This window comes from Neofelis nebulosa, chromosome 13 (genome assembly GCF_028018385.1).
Source record: "Neofelis nebulosa isolate mNeoNeb1 chromosome 13, mNeoNeb1.pri, whole genome shotgun sequence".
Classification (NCBI taxonomy): domain Eukaryota; kingdom Metazoa; phylum Chordata; class Mammalia; order Carnivora; family Felidae; genus Neofelis; species Neofelis nebulosa.
The window spans coordinates 83,424,479-83,437,733 of NC_080794.1; the positions used below are offsets into that span (position 1 = coordinate 83,424,479).

The following is a 13,255-nucleotide window of genomic DNA, read 5'->3' on the forward strand; positions in this document are numbered from 1 at the left end:
TATTGTTATTTCCTAAGAAAATACTGCCAGAATTTGCTCAACAGAAGCAGGAGACCATACATAGTATTTACAAAGTCTCTGTGAAGTCTTTTTCTCCTTGTAAGTTTTCTCCACCTGTAAAAGCCAAATGTGCGAAGTCAGAACGAGCAAACGCACCTTCACAGGCCTGCTGCGGTTTAAAGTAGCTGCAGGGGGGGGCGCCTGGGTGGCGCAGTCGGTTAAGCGTCCGACTTCAGCCAGGTCACGATCTCGCGGTCTGTGAGTTCGAGCCCCGCGTCAGGCTCTGGGCTGATGGCTCAGAGCCTGGAGCCTGTTTCCGATTCTGTGTCTCCCTCTCTCTCTGCCCCTCCCCCGTTCATGCTCTGTCTCTCTCTGTCCCAAAAATAAATAAAAAACGTTGAAAAAAAAAAAAAAAAAATTTAAAGTAGCTGCAGGGGATGTGTGGTGATCAAGAAATTAAATCGAGGTGAGGGTTATGTCTTTTCATTTGCACATTTTTACCACTTGGAGTGTTTTTCTATCTCCCTCCTCCCCATGGGGGTGCGTTGAGGTCTCCATCCCATATCACTGGATTGTCAGTCTTTTCGGTGCAGGGCTGCGGCCCTGTCACTCATCTTCAGGTGTGGCCGCAGAGTCAAGTGTTTGAGGCTCCTCCTCATTTGGCCCCAGCCTAGCTTTCCAGCCTCATCAGCCACCTCCGCCTGACCTACTGTTCCCCACTGTCCTTCCCTCCCGTGGCTCCTCAGACTGTTGATGCCAGCAGACGGGAGCCCTCCTCCCCTGCTTCCCGCCCCTCCCTACCCTACACTGTGGTTCACAGCTCAGCTCGGATGCAGCCTTCGTGAAGACACCCTCGGTCCCTCCCCTCCCCTCCCCAGTAAGTAAGCAAGCAGCCGGACAAGTGAAACACAGACAGCCAACACCGAAGGCTCCTTTTAGGGGGGTGCAAAATGGTGTGGGCCGGCTAAAGCCGAGGATGCAGGTCAGGTAGTGGCTAGAGGTAAGGCCCGAAAAGGTGGCCCGGGTCTGGCTTCGGAGAGCCCTGACTGCTCCACTCTGGAGATCCGCCCACACCAAGGATTCAGCAGTTTACGAGGAGGGTGACATACTCAACTCTGGGCCTCAGAAAACAAACCAGAGTGGAGCTTTGCTCCTGAACCCACTTGCAGAGTTTCTTGGCATTCTGCTTTGGGTTGCAGCGGAATCTGGGTGCTGTGAATGCAGAACCATGTAACATCTGACTGCCTAAGAAATTAGGTCTGTATTTCTCATCATTTGCTCTCCAGTCTTCATCAGAATCGCTTGGGGAAGCTGTCAAACTTGAAGTTTCTCCAGTCCCAACGCAGATCTTATGAATGAGACCGGAGGGAGGAGCAGACATTTCAAGGACTGAAATGGCATTGCAGGGAGGAGTAGGCATTTCAAAGGATCTCAGGGTTATTATGAAACAGCTGAACCTGGAGAGTCTGCTTCGGTCTGTCACACAGTACACCTCAACACGTAGCCGTCCGATCAGCCCCGTCCATCTGCCTCGCGTGGGAGCTGGTTAGAAAGGCAAAGTCATGGGCTCCATGCCAGAACCAGTGAACCAGAATCTGTGGTGGGGCCCAGGAATTAGATTTCACAAGCTCTCCAGGTGATTTTTATGCACACGAGTCAGAGAACCCCTGCTTTAATGAATGGCTGTCTCTGAAGAAACAGACTCACGATTTCAAACACCCAGGGCAGGTGTCTGTGTTAGCCTTGTGTATCTAGGAGATGCTCCTGAAAGTTTATGTTTAAATGAGAACCAGGGGTTTCAGAAGAGAAGTAGGGCAAGATTCAGGCAACTTTGACTTCTTGAGAGTCAGAATTTCTGAACCATGAAATGACTCAAATGGAGCGTAGTTATTTTTCCTGCAGACTTTCCCTAGCAGAGACCTGTTGGTAGAGTTTCCATCAAAAATGTTAATGTTTTCACTTTCACACTTTCCATGGGGATGAAAACTGTGAAGAGAGTACACGTGTAGCTGGAGATGAGCCACCAGCAGAGGGACCGACTGCTTACGTTATCGCAAGTTACAACGCGTGATGTGTCTGTTTACGTTGGAACGTCTCAAAGCCTAGCAGCTGCCGCCACTGCCACCATTGTCAAACCACACAGCGCCCACTGTCTTGAAATGGGTCCAGGGAGCTGAATGGCTTTGCCAACAATTTTGACAAGTCAAGGGAGGAAGGTGGGCCTGGAATCCACCTCTCCTGTTCCCTAGGCCCGTGTGGATTGTGGGGTGGGATCTTCCTACTTCGAGCTGATTCCCTTTGACATTTGAAATCCAAGGCTGTGAAAAGGAACAGCTCTTCTTTAATGGCCACCTCTGTCAAGGTAAAGCAAACGTAGCATCTTTTACATGGTTTTCTACCATTTTGACAGTGTTTCTCCAAATTCCCTTGGAAGACATATTTTCAAGATGGCTTAGAGGAAAATACACCAGGGTGAGCAGATCTGAAGTCTCCTTCCACCTTAGTCCCTCACCTGCTGTGTAACATTGGATGAGTGATTCTGCCTTTTTCTTGACCTGTTTTCTCTTCCATAAAAGGGGAGATCTCACAGCCTCCTTCATGCTATGGGATAAGGCTTATAATATTCTGAACATGACGCCCCTGGTATATAGAAGATGTTATATGGCAAATGTTAAATTCTTCTTTCCCTTTCTCTACCGTGTTCTCTTTTTGTCTTCTTAAACAGTAAGAATGACGTGTGTGTGTGTGTGTGTGTGTGTGTGTGTGTGTGTTAATGTTTATTTATTTTGAGAGAGAGAGAGTGCAAGCAGGGGAGGGGCAGAGAGAGAGGGAGACACAGAATCTGAAGCAGGCGCCAGGCTCCGAGCTGTCAGCACAGAGCCCAGCACGGGGCTCAAACCCATGAACTGTGAGATCTTGACCTAAGCCAAAGTTGGACGCTTAACCTACTGAGCCACCCAGGTGCCCCGACACACATGGTTCTTTTTTTTTTTTTTTAATTTTTTTTTTTAACGTTTATTTATTTTTGAGACAGAGAGAGACAGAGCATGAACAGGGGAGGGGCAGAGAGAGAGGGAGACACAGAATCTGAAACAGGCTCCAGGCTCTGAGCTGTCAGCACAGAGCCCGACGCGGGGCTCGAACTCACGGACTGTGAGATCATGACCTGAGCCGAAGTCGGCCGCTTAACCGACTGAGCCACCCAGGCGCCCCCACATGGTTCTTAATATCATTACTATTCGGGCAATTTTGAAGTCCCTCTTCTATATCATGTCTTAAGTGCATAAGGGAAGTCACAATCATGTTGAGCAGTGGTTCTCAAGTCTAGTTCAGGAAACCACAGCATCAAGCATTACCTTGGAACTTACTTAAAATGCAGATTCTTGGACCCCACTTCATACTGAATCAGAAACTCTGAGGGTGGGGCTATCCATTGCATTTCCTGAAGCCCTCCAGCTGGCATGGAAGCCCGCTCATTTTGAGAACCATTGGTCTATGTCAATGGTTCACAGGCTCTGTAGCCAGCTTACATGGGTTCCTTCCTAAAACCCCGACACACTGCAAAAATGTTCTATAACTGGCAAAAGTCTAGGCTTTTCACTAGGGCTTTAAACCCCCACCAAATTGTATCCTTGGCTAATCTTTCCGACTGGTCTCCTGCCACTCCCCTGCACGCATCCCACTCTACCCCAACAGCCTTTGTCTTGTTCCTTGAGCACACCAAACCCATTACAGTCTCAGGAGTCTGTCCTCAGTATTTTCTTTGCCTGGAATGCACTTCCTCAGCTTGCCCTCTCCCTTTTTCCAGGCCTCTCCTGAAATATCGCCTCCTCAGAAAGGCCTTTCTTGATGATCCTCCCTAAATTACTCCTCTCCATCCCCATCACTTGCTCATTGATTTTCACTTTATTTTTCTCTTAAGCGTTCTTTAAGGGGTAGATCTGTTTGGAACAAATTCTTTTTCTTCATCTGAGAACATCTTTCCTACCCCCTGTCCATTCCTTAAGGGTAGTTTTGCTGGGTATAGAATTTGAAGTTCTTCTCATTCAGTGCTTGAGAAATGTCATGTGCTACATCTGTCTGGCTTCTGAGGTTACAGATGAGAAGTCCATTGTTTGAATTGGTGTGTTCCCCTGTAGGCAGTGTGTTGTTTCTCTCTCGCTGCTTTCAAGTTTGTTTCTCTGTCTTTAGTTTTTGTAAGTTTAATTACAATGTGTCTCGCCATGGATTTTCTTGACTTTATCCTGTTTGGACTTTTCTCAGCTTCTTGAATCTGTGTCTTTTGCCAGATTTGACAAGTGTTTAGCGATTATTTCTTTGGAAACCCAGCCCCATCCTTTCTCCTCTCCTTCTGAGACCCTGATGACATAAATTTTGGATCTTTTGTCATGGCCCCCCAGGTCCCTGAGGTTTTGTCAAATTTTTGTTCAGACCGGGTACATTTCTTGCTCTGTCCTAAGTTCACTGATTTGGTCCTGGCATCTCCGTCTGCTAGTGAGTCGATTCAGTGAGGCTTTTTGCTTTTTTTTTTGAATTTCTGTTAATGTACATTTCAGTTCTGTAATTTCCACCTAGTTCTTTTGTTATAACTTCCATTTCTTTGATGAGATTTCTATATTTTGATTGTTTCAAGAAGATTTGTTACTGATTGTTGAAGCTTTTTTATAATGTCTGCTTTAAATCCTTTTTGGATAACTCCAACATGTGATTCATCTTGCTGATAGCATCAGTTTACGGTCCTCTCTCATTCAGGTGTTACTTCTCTGTTTCTTGGTCCTACAGGTGATTTTCCATTGATCCTGGCTGTTTTGGCTAAGTACTACTTAGATCTTTAATTTTATCAGGCAGTCACCCTGCTTAGATTTAGCATGCAGGTCCTGGTCTACTTTTGTGGGGCGACGTTCCAATGACAATTTAATGTCCAGAGGCTTTGCAGTGCTGTTTTATCTGTTCAGTTTCTGTAGTGCTGCCCCGCTTCTGGCAGTACAGAAACTGCCCAGTTTCTGTAGGGACCCCCAGGTCCCTGACAGTGCTGCCAGAAGGGGCAGAAGACTCCCCAGGCTAGCGCCATCTGGTAGATCTAAGTGGGAGAAGGGAATCTGGCCCACAGGGACAAAGATGCTTCTTATGGTGGATCCCCTTTGGGCCGTCAACTGGCCATCCTAGTGTCCCCCAGAAGAGCGGAGTCTTGGGACCAGTGAGGAAGCAGGTCACTTCCCCTGAGCTTTTACTGTCAGTTGGGGCTGCCACACCACGCACCTTACCACTGTGGCGGCGCTAGCTTGAGGATGTTCGCTTGTCTTGCATTAAATCCCACAGCAGCACACCCACTGGCGCCACCTTCTGTTGCCAGATTCAGAGTTGGAAGACACCGGCCTGGATCACCTGTTTCTGTTCCGCTGTTGTGTTGCTCTTCCAGGCCCGGGGTCCCTACCCTGTTGGCCTTCTTCTTTCCCACTTGCAGAGTTCTTCTTTGACTCTTGTTTTTTTTCCAGGGGTTACAGTTATACTTCAGATAGAGAGGCAGGGAGAAACAAGTCCAAGCCGTCCCGTCTGCACCCAGAGTCTCCTCTTAATGTTACTAGATTGGCTGGCTGTGGGCCTCTGTCATACACAGCTGACTAAAACAGATGTCCTATTCAACTTTTCATTTTTGTGACCCTTGTATCTCACCAATCAAGTGTGAACATCTTCCAATGTCAATGAGCATATACTTGAATCCTAGTAAGTGGCATTATGTTATTTCATTGTGTAGCTATAGCATAAAGTCAACCAGTCTTCTATAACTGAACTTTGAAGTGTAAAAAGATTTGTAGCCTCCCCATATCTTTTTTAAAAAATGTTTGTTTATTTTGAGAGAGATTGTGTGTACATGTACTTGTGTGCGAGCAGGGGAGGGGCAGAAAGAGGGGGAGAGAGAGAATCCTAAGCAGGCTCCGCACTGTCAGCACAGAGCCTGACTTGGGGCTCAATCCCATGAACCGTGAGATCATGACCTGACCCAAGATCAAGAGTCAGACATCTAACCGACTGAACCACCCAGGTGCTCCAAGCCTCCCTGTATTTCTATCTTTTTATTTATTTTTTTTTAATTGAAATCTTAAACCTGCTTTTGAGGAGCAGTCAAATCCTGAAAATCAGTGTGAGGGAAGTAAGACCTGAAAAGGGAAAGACTTAGAATTAAATGGCTCAAAATGGTGTTTCTATTTCCTGGGTGCTAACATGTACCCACACATGGAACAGAATTCAGAACTCCGTGAAGAGCTGGTATCCCGAGAGTCGATGTCACATGCCTGTGGCATAGGACATGGGGCTGGACAGTGGCTGCGCTTCTAAAGTGAGTTCTTCAACCTTGGATCTTAATTCCTCCTAGCAAGGATGATTCGATCCTTCTTTCTCAAATTACAGGTTTCATAAAATATCGTCTTCCCTAAATTAAAATTTTTTTTTTTTTTTTACTAGTTGGCCTTCATCCAGATCTGGACAGGTTAATTGTCGTAAGTATGCTCAGCACTTAAAATTATTTATGCTTCTTTCTTGCCTCCCTGTTCCCCAATTTCAGAGTGTTAAACAACTTGCTGATCCCAGACACCTCTCCCTGGCAGTATTTAGCAAAAAAAAAATGGCCAAAGGGCCTGTGGTGTCCTCAAGAGACAGAATGAAGGATAAGGGCTCCTAGAATCTCCTTAAACCATAAGATGACCGTCGGAGTGGGAGAATTAAGACCTTTTCCTCTTAAAGCATATTATTTACAGTGTGGGTTTGCGTAGTCTCAGCATTGCACAGCATGATATTTGGGGAAGAAAGAAAAAAGACATCTCCCTAGTCATTCTCAGAAATGGCAAGTTTTAAACTTGATGAACAGCACGGGGTCACTCTCGACTCTATCAGGTAATATATTTCACAAGACCCAGGTGTTTGGGAGTAAAACTACCTGCTCAAGAGCGGGCCTGTGAAAGGGAGAAATTCTTCCTGTTTTCTCTGCTGATTTCCTTCTCTCTGGACTTTGTATTTCAGTTGCGTTTCATCCACAGATAAACCCTTTCCCCTCTGGGTCAGCCTGTGCTCTTAGGCCTCCCCGGGAAGATTCCTGCATGTTTTACACATGTAAGGCTTTGTGGTTTGGGGCTCATGATTCCCCCGCCGAAGGAAGTGTGTGCTAGGTGGGTGTGTGGGGAGGGAAGCCACGTTCGCTGCTCACCCACACTTCTCTGCCCAGGTGTGTGTGAGATGCTTGACCTCAAGATTATCATCGCCCTTGGTGGCGGCTTACTGATTGTCACATTTGTGCTGATGGCTGTTGTCATCTGTCTTTACTACAAAGTAGCCAACGCATTGAAGTGAGTGATGTGGGTAAGAGTGAAAAATACCCCCTCAAATAGGATACCTGGGGCTCTCTGCTTGAGCAAGGTCATTCCTTGCCCTGTGGCCCCACCCTGGGTGAGGCCAGGAAGGGCAAGTGGGTTGGAAAAGGCAAAGGCAGGTGAGTGTAGAACCTTGGTTTTTTTCCCCTTCTGGCTTAGGGCTGTGAGCTCATAAGTAGAATGTTCTCGGCTGGGTGGCTGGGTGCTGCTTTGCTTCACCTACCCTCTCAGTGTGACCCTCAGCCAGTTTATTCAGCACGTTGGCTGGGCCCTCCCTCTGTCCCAGACACTGCAGACTGTGGGGGAGGCTCTGACAAGTCTGGGTCTTAGACTCACTCAGAGGATAGGCTGAACCTCTCTCACAGTGTTCTCTCACTCTCTTACCTGCGTTGGGGGACCTCTCACTGTGTTGTCTCATTCACTATGCTTGGCCTAGGGGACACGGAGGTGGGCCTGTAGGATTGTGGGGGAGCTGAGCTGTAGGAAGATTCTGGGGCACGCCCACACAAGGGAGTATAGATCAGACTAAAGATAACTACCTTTGGGAGAGAGGAATCTTCCAATGGGGGAGAGATGGGTCCTCAGAAGCAGTGCTGTTCCCATCCTAGGGAAGTTAAGCCTGTGAGCTAGAAGGTAAATTCCAGAACCTGGGGGGCGGCCCTCGGTGGCACCTTCCCGATCATGCTCTGCACTTGATGGGCCTGCAGCGGTCTGCTGGGTGATCCACGCTTGCAGTTCACTCTCCCTTATTTGCTGCAACCTGATTTTACATTTCTAACAACCCTAAGAGAGGAGGGGGTTAGACAGGAACTTGGGACAGGGCCAGAGAACTCTAGTTTGGGGCTGGTGGCATGCATTTGATTGGCTCCAGCCCTAAACTTCCCAGGTACCCCTGACAATTGTGACAAATGGATGCAGAAGAAAAATTCTAATCTCATGCTCTGTGTATGTCTTTTCTTAAGATGTTCAAAGGCATATTTGGCTCTGACCATCAATGATAATGAGGCCACAGTCACGATGACCACAGACTCCACCAATGGGTCCTATCCCAGCATCCAGTGTTGTGAAGAATGTAACTTGAATGCCAACTCGAACCCCCTGCCACCGTGATTCTGTGACGTAACCAAAAGCCCTGGACTTGGCACAAAAATCTTCATTCGTAGTATTTCTTTCTTGGTAGAATCCATTATTCAAGTCAGGTTCAAATCATGTTTATATCATGTTAGGTACCACATATTTATGTACTTTTGGATAAATATGCAAGAGGAAAATAATCCTCTCTGCCTCTGGCATTTTTGTTGTTGGTCATGTACTTAAATTACTTAAATTTGTGTAGTAGTCACTTGGGGACTTGGGACGAGTAAACTTGTAATATTCTATTGCAGTATAAGAAGGAGAGTTAAGAGTAATAGAGAAAAAGGCATGCTGCCAGTTGAACAAGAAGGGATGTTGTGCCAGATGCTTGGGGTGGAAAAATAAAAGCATCTGGAAACTAGGTTTAGACTAAGCTTCCCAGCACCCTAGGCTCAAAGGGAAACACGGCATCTCTGAATGAGAGAAACTTTTTCCTGGTGCTTAATTCTGCCTGGATTGTATTACACGGAGCCCTCTCCTTGAGACTCTGAAAAAAATGGACATCCTCCTTTGGGTTTAACCAAGCCTCAGAACCAGTTTTCAAACCCTGGCAGGTGCTAACATCTGAGGGCACGCCGTCAGTCCAGACGCTGATTTCTTCCAGACCCCTGGGCACTATGTTGGCTCCGAGGACGTAGGTTTCTGTAGGGCGATTCTCTCCCACAGGCGACAGCAGACACTTCTCATGGAGGGTACCAGGGCCACAGCAAGGTCCTCGGCAATGCAGGACCCTGAAGGTAAAGATGGGTGAGACGCCTGGGGGCAGAGCAGGAGCCACGGATGAGGCACAGGGATAGAACCTGGGCCAAGGCGGGCTCACAGGCTTACTCCCGGTAGTCTGGGCTCCAGGCCACTTTCTGCCACCTTGCAGGCATCAGGGGTTAGTCACAGGATGGGCACACTCGGCAAAAGAAGTGATGTGGGTGAAAGTCCTTGTGGGTATGACTTACAAAGAATTTGCTACAGAGAAAACAAGCCCCTGTAGCCTGCACGAAAGTTCAACTCGCTAATTCTGAACCCAAGCTGCTCCCCGTTCCTCTGTTACATCTCCAAACTTCATCACTGCCAACACTCCCAGGTATCATTAAACGTGGATTGCTGGGAAGGTACTTGTAGGACATAAAATGAAAAACAAAAAAACCCAGCCTCTCCCTAAACTGCCTGCAACTGAATTTCTTTGCAGGCTTTCCGGCACAGAGCCAGAGCATTCTAGCTCACAGAACCAGAGGGACCGGAATGGGAAACGAGAACCTTTCTGAGGGCTCACAGAGGTTAGGTGGTGGAGACAACTGGACTTGGGTCTGGGTGAAGGTGAGCGAGGTCACAGAGCCAGGCCCTGGGTTCTGATCTGCCCTGACTTGCAGTGGAGAACGGAAGTCACTTCTGCTCCCCGAGTGTAGTTTCCGCTTCAGTTACAAAGTGGTTTGAGCCACTGTATCTCCACTGGAACTCAGAAAGATACTTCCAAACACACCGATGGTAGTGAGGTCAGTACCTGAATGTGGGTGATTGAAAGAGCCATGTTAAAATATTCTTTGTTTTTGTGACAGCACGAGCAGGGAGGGGCAGAGAGAGAGGGAGACACAGAATCCGAAGCAGGCTCCAGGCTCCGAGCTGTCAGCACACAGCCCAACGGGGCTCGAACCCACAAACTGCAAGATCATTACTTGCAGAAGTCCGTCGCCTGACCAACTGAGCCACCCAGGTGCCCCAAAATATTCTTAATAGATCGAAAGAATTTAACACAGGGTTTGTTCTTGTGTCTTGAGTTTACTGCTGTGTTTGAATTCAGAGGTTTGGGCGAGCGAAGCCATGACCAGATTGACAAAATTCATCTAGGGCTCATTGTCCATGACACCTAATAGATTCCAGCCTTTCTGTTAGGCACTTATTCCAGACATAAGACACAGTTCCCGATCTCAGGTGCTCAGAAACACCTCTGAAAAGAGAAAGCCCACAGAGCACCACACCCTCCAGGATTTATCAAATGGAGCAATCAAGTCACGTTGGGCATTGTGGGGCCCAGGACATGAGGCGGTCCGTTCCAAAGGAAGCAGGCCCGCGGCCTGGCTCCTTCCCAGGGACAGCGCTCATGCAGGCCACATCTGCGGCTTCCGTGGTACATTTTCGCCGCCTCGCTGAAGCAGCTGGCTTCACGGGCTGGTGGAGTGGCCTTTTGAAGTCTCAATTACAGCACCAGCCAGGTGGCCGTACCTTGCAGGTCTGGGGCAAGGTTCTCCAGAAGGCTGTGGATGCTCTGAATCTGGGCATCCAGTCTGTGGTACTATTTCTCATAGAGTCAGGATTCCCAGTTCAGGAATCAAGGGCCGGAAATGGGAGTGGTGCCACTCACCATTCCCTCTAGCGCTGTTACTTACCCCTAGCAAAATAAATTTTGTCTCCTGCTCCCACAACTTTTTTGCTCTGCTGGCCTAACCGGAGGCCTTAGCTCCAAGGAAGGAGCGCTTCTACTGGGACACATGACAGTGATTCCCCTGACCTGGAACTCAGGACTGCCACCACGGGCTCCTCGTGTCTTGGAGTCAACAGGCCAAGAAGGGAGTCAACGGGGGGCTGGCTGGGGTGACTGATCCAGACTTCCAAGGAGAAACCAGACTCCACAGTGGAGGTGAGGACTATGTGTGAAAAGAGGGAGATCCTTCAGGGCCCCTCTTCATAATACCAGGCTCCGTGATTAAGGCCGATGGCAAACTACATCAACCCAATCCAGCCAGGATGACTCATGGCCTAGATCCTTCGGGAATGAAAGTTTGTGGCATGCTGCGGGGTAAAGAATCACAACCAGCTGAGGTTCTTGATGAAAGCAGAGGGAATACAGAACGAGCAGTTATGACTACCTGCTACTACCATGGGACCAATTACAGAAACAAGGACTGTAATTATGATTATTTCCTCCTTACTTGTTATGAATACACTGGTGTGTATACACATACACTTATGGACGTATGTATACATATACATAATATACACATATCGAGCAAATGTCCTTGTTTTCTTTCCTCTCTCATTCCCATTTCATATAACATGTATTGTCTTCAAGTCAGTATTTAAGTAGTAGTTAAACTCTTTTTTAAAAATCTACTTTATTATTATTTCTTAATTACTGTTTATTTTCGAGCGAGAGAGCGCAAGCAGGGGAGAGGGGCAGAGAGAATCTGAAGCAGGCTCCATGCTCAGGGCAGAGCCTGACGCGGGGCTTGATCCCATGACCCTGGACCATGACCTGAGCCGAGATCAAGAGTTGGGCTCTCAACCGCCTGAGCCACCCAGGTGCTCCATAAGTGGTATTTAATTTTATATTACAGTATTTCAGTTACGGGATATCAGGAAAAAAATCAACATCACTCAAATATTTGCCTCCTCTTCTGGGGAAGGAATTTGTGTGTTTTCCCTCTGCCAGTGTCCCTCTCCTCCCGGAGGAGGGACCCTAAGGCTCTCACACGCAGTGATGGCAGTTCAGGGAGCTAGGAGATCACATCCGTAAGAGAGAGGGAGAGGTGCGGTAAGAAAGGCCAGGGGTGGGGGTAGGAGTGAGGATCTGTGGACACAGCGGAGGGTAAGCAGCCCTTAGTGACCAGATGGGTCCTCACCACATAGGCATGCCCCCTGCTCGCTCCCACACCAGGACACCACTCCCCACCTGGTATGTGGCCGGCCCCAGAAGTCTCTGAGCTGACAGGACCTGGTTGAGTGTCCAAGCTCCTTGGGAGCACCACTTCCCCATGTCACAGGTGCTGGTCTTGCCACTATGGCACCGGTGTGAGGCCAAATGCTTAGTCCAGGGACCTCGCTAGGAATGGCTCCCCCTGAGTCACAGTATAGGCTTGTGTCCTCCCCAAGAACCCCAACATCCTAGAGCCCAGTGATGGGTTCTGGGCTGCAGGACAGTCAGGATATCACAGAGGGTTGAGGGCAACCAGAAAGGGTTTCCACCTAGAATATCCGGTCTCTGCCTACCTCCACAGAAAATTCTGTAAAAATTAGTCACATCTTTCTCCTGCTCAGCCAGTTCCAACTGAACTGAGAATAAAATCCAAACTCCTTATCTGACCTACAGCTCCTTCACCTTTTCCTCATTATCTGCCTCTCCTTACGTTCCCTGCCATCGCCTTCCCTTCAGTGACACCCACCACACTGGCTGGACCGCCCTTATGTTGTGGACGTGTTAAGTAAGCTACTTGCTGCTTCCTCGGGGCCTCTGCATTTGCCCTTTCTTTTGCCTTCTTGTACCCCTCCAGCCCAGATCACACACGAGAGCCTCCCCCTCATCTCTGTGTTTGCTCAGATTTCATCTTCAACATGCACTCCCTGGCCACTCTAATATTGCCCCGCCCCACCCCCACTGAGGCAGTCACTCTCTAACCCCTCGTCCTGCTTTATTATACTCAGCACCTCTCACTATTTGAATTTTTCATTTGTTTTTGTCTCCCCCACTTAGAATATGAGTTCCATGAAGGTAGGGCTGTGTCTCTCATGTTCAATTCGGTATTCTCAAAACCTAAACTATTAGCTAATGGATATCTGTTGAGAGAAAAAAAGGAAGGAAGGGAGGAAGGTAGGGAAGGAGGGAGGGAGAAGGAAGGAAGGAAGGAAGGAAGGAAGGAAGGAAGGAAGGAAGGAAGGAAGAAGGGAGGGAGGAGGAAGGAAGGAAGGAAGGGAGGAAGGGAGGAATGAAGAAGGAAGGGAGGGAGGAAGGAAGGAAGGAAGAAGGGAGGGAGGGAGAAGGAAGGAAGGAA

General features: G+C 48.2%; 1 long non-coding RNA gene across 2 annotated transcripts; it reads left to right on the forward strand.

Moving 5' to 3' along the window:
* Positions 1-418: 418 nt before the first annotated feature.
* Positions 419-8,638, forward strand: LOC131493498 (uncharacterized). 2 transcript variants are annotated; one of them, XR_009252709.1, is made up of 5 exons: positions 4,530-4,963; positions 5,001-6,337; positions 6,463-6,497; positions 7,220-7,340; positions 8,327-8,638. It is a non-coding gene; the product is annotated as an uncharacterized LOC131493498 (long non-coding RNA). The 2 variants fall into 2 exon arrangements; XR_009252710.1 differs by lacking the exons at positions 4,530-4,963; positions 5,001-6,337 and adding an exon at positions 419-466.
* The last annotated feature ends 4,617 nt before the right edge of the window (positions 8,639-13,255 follow it).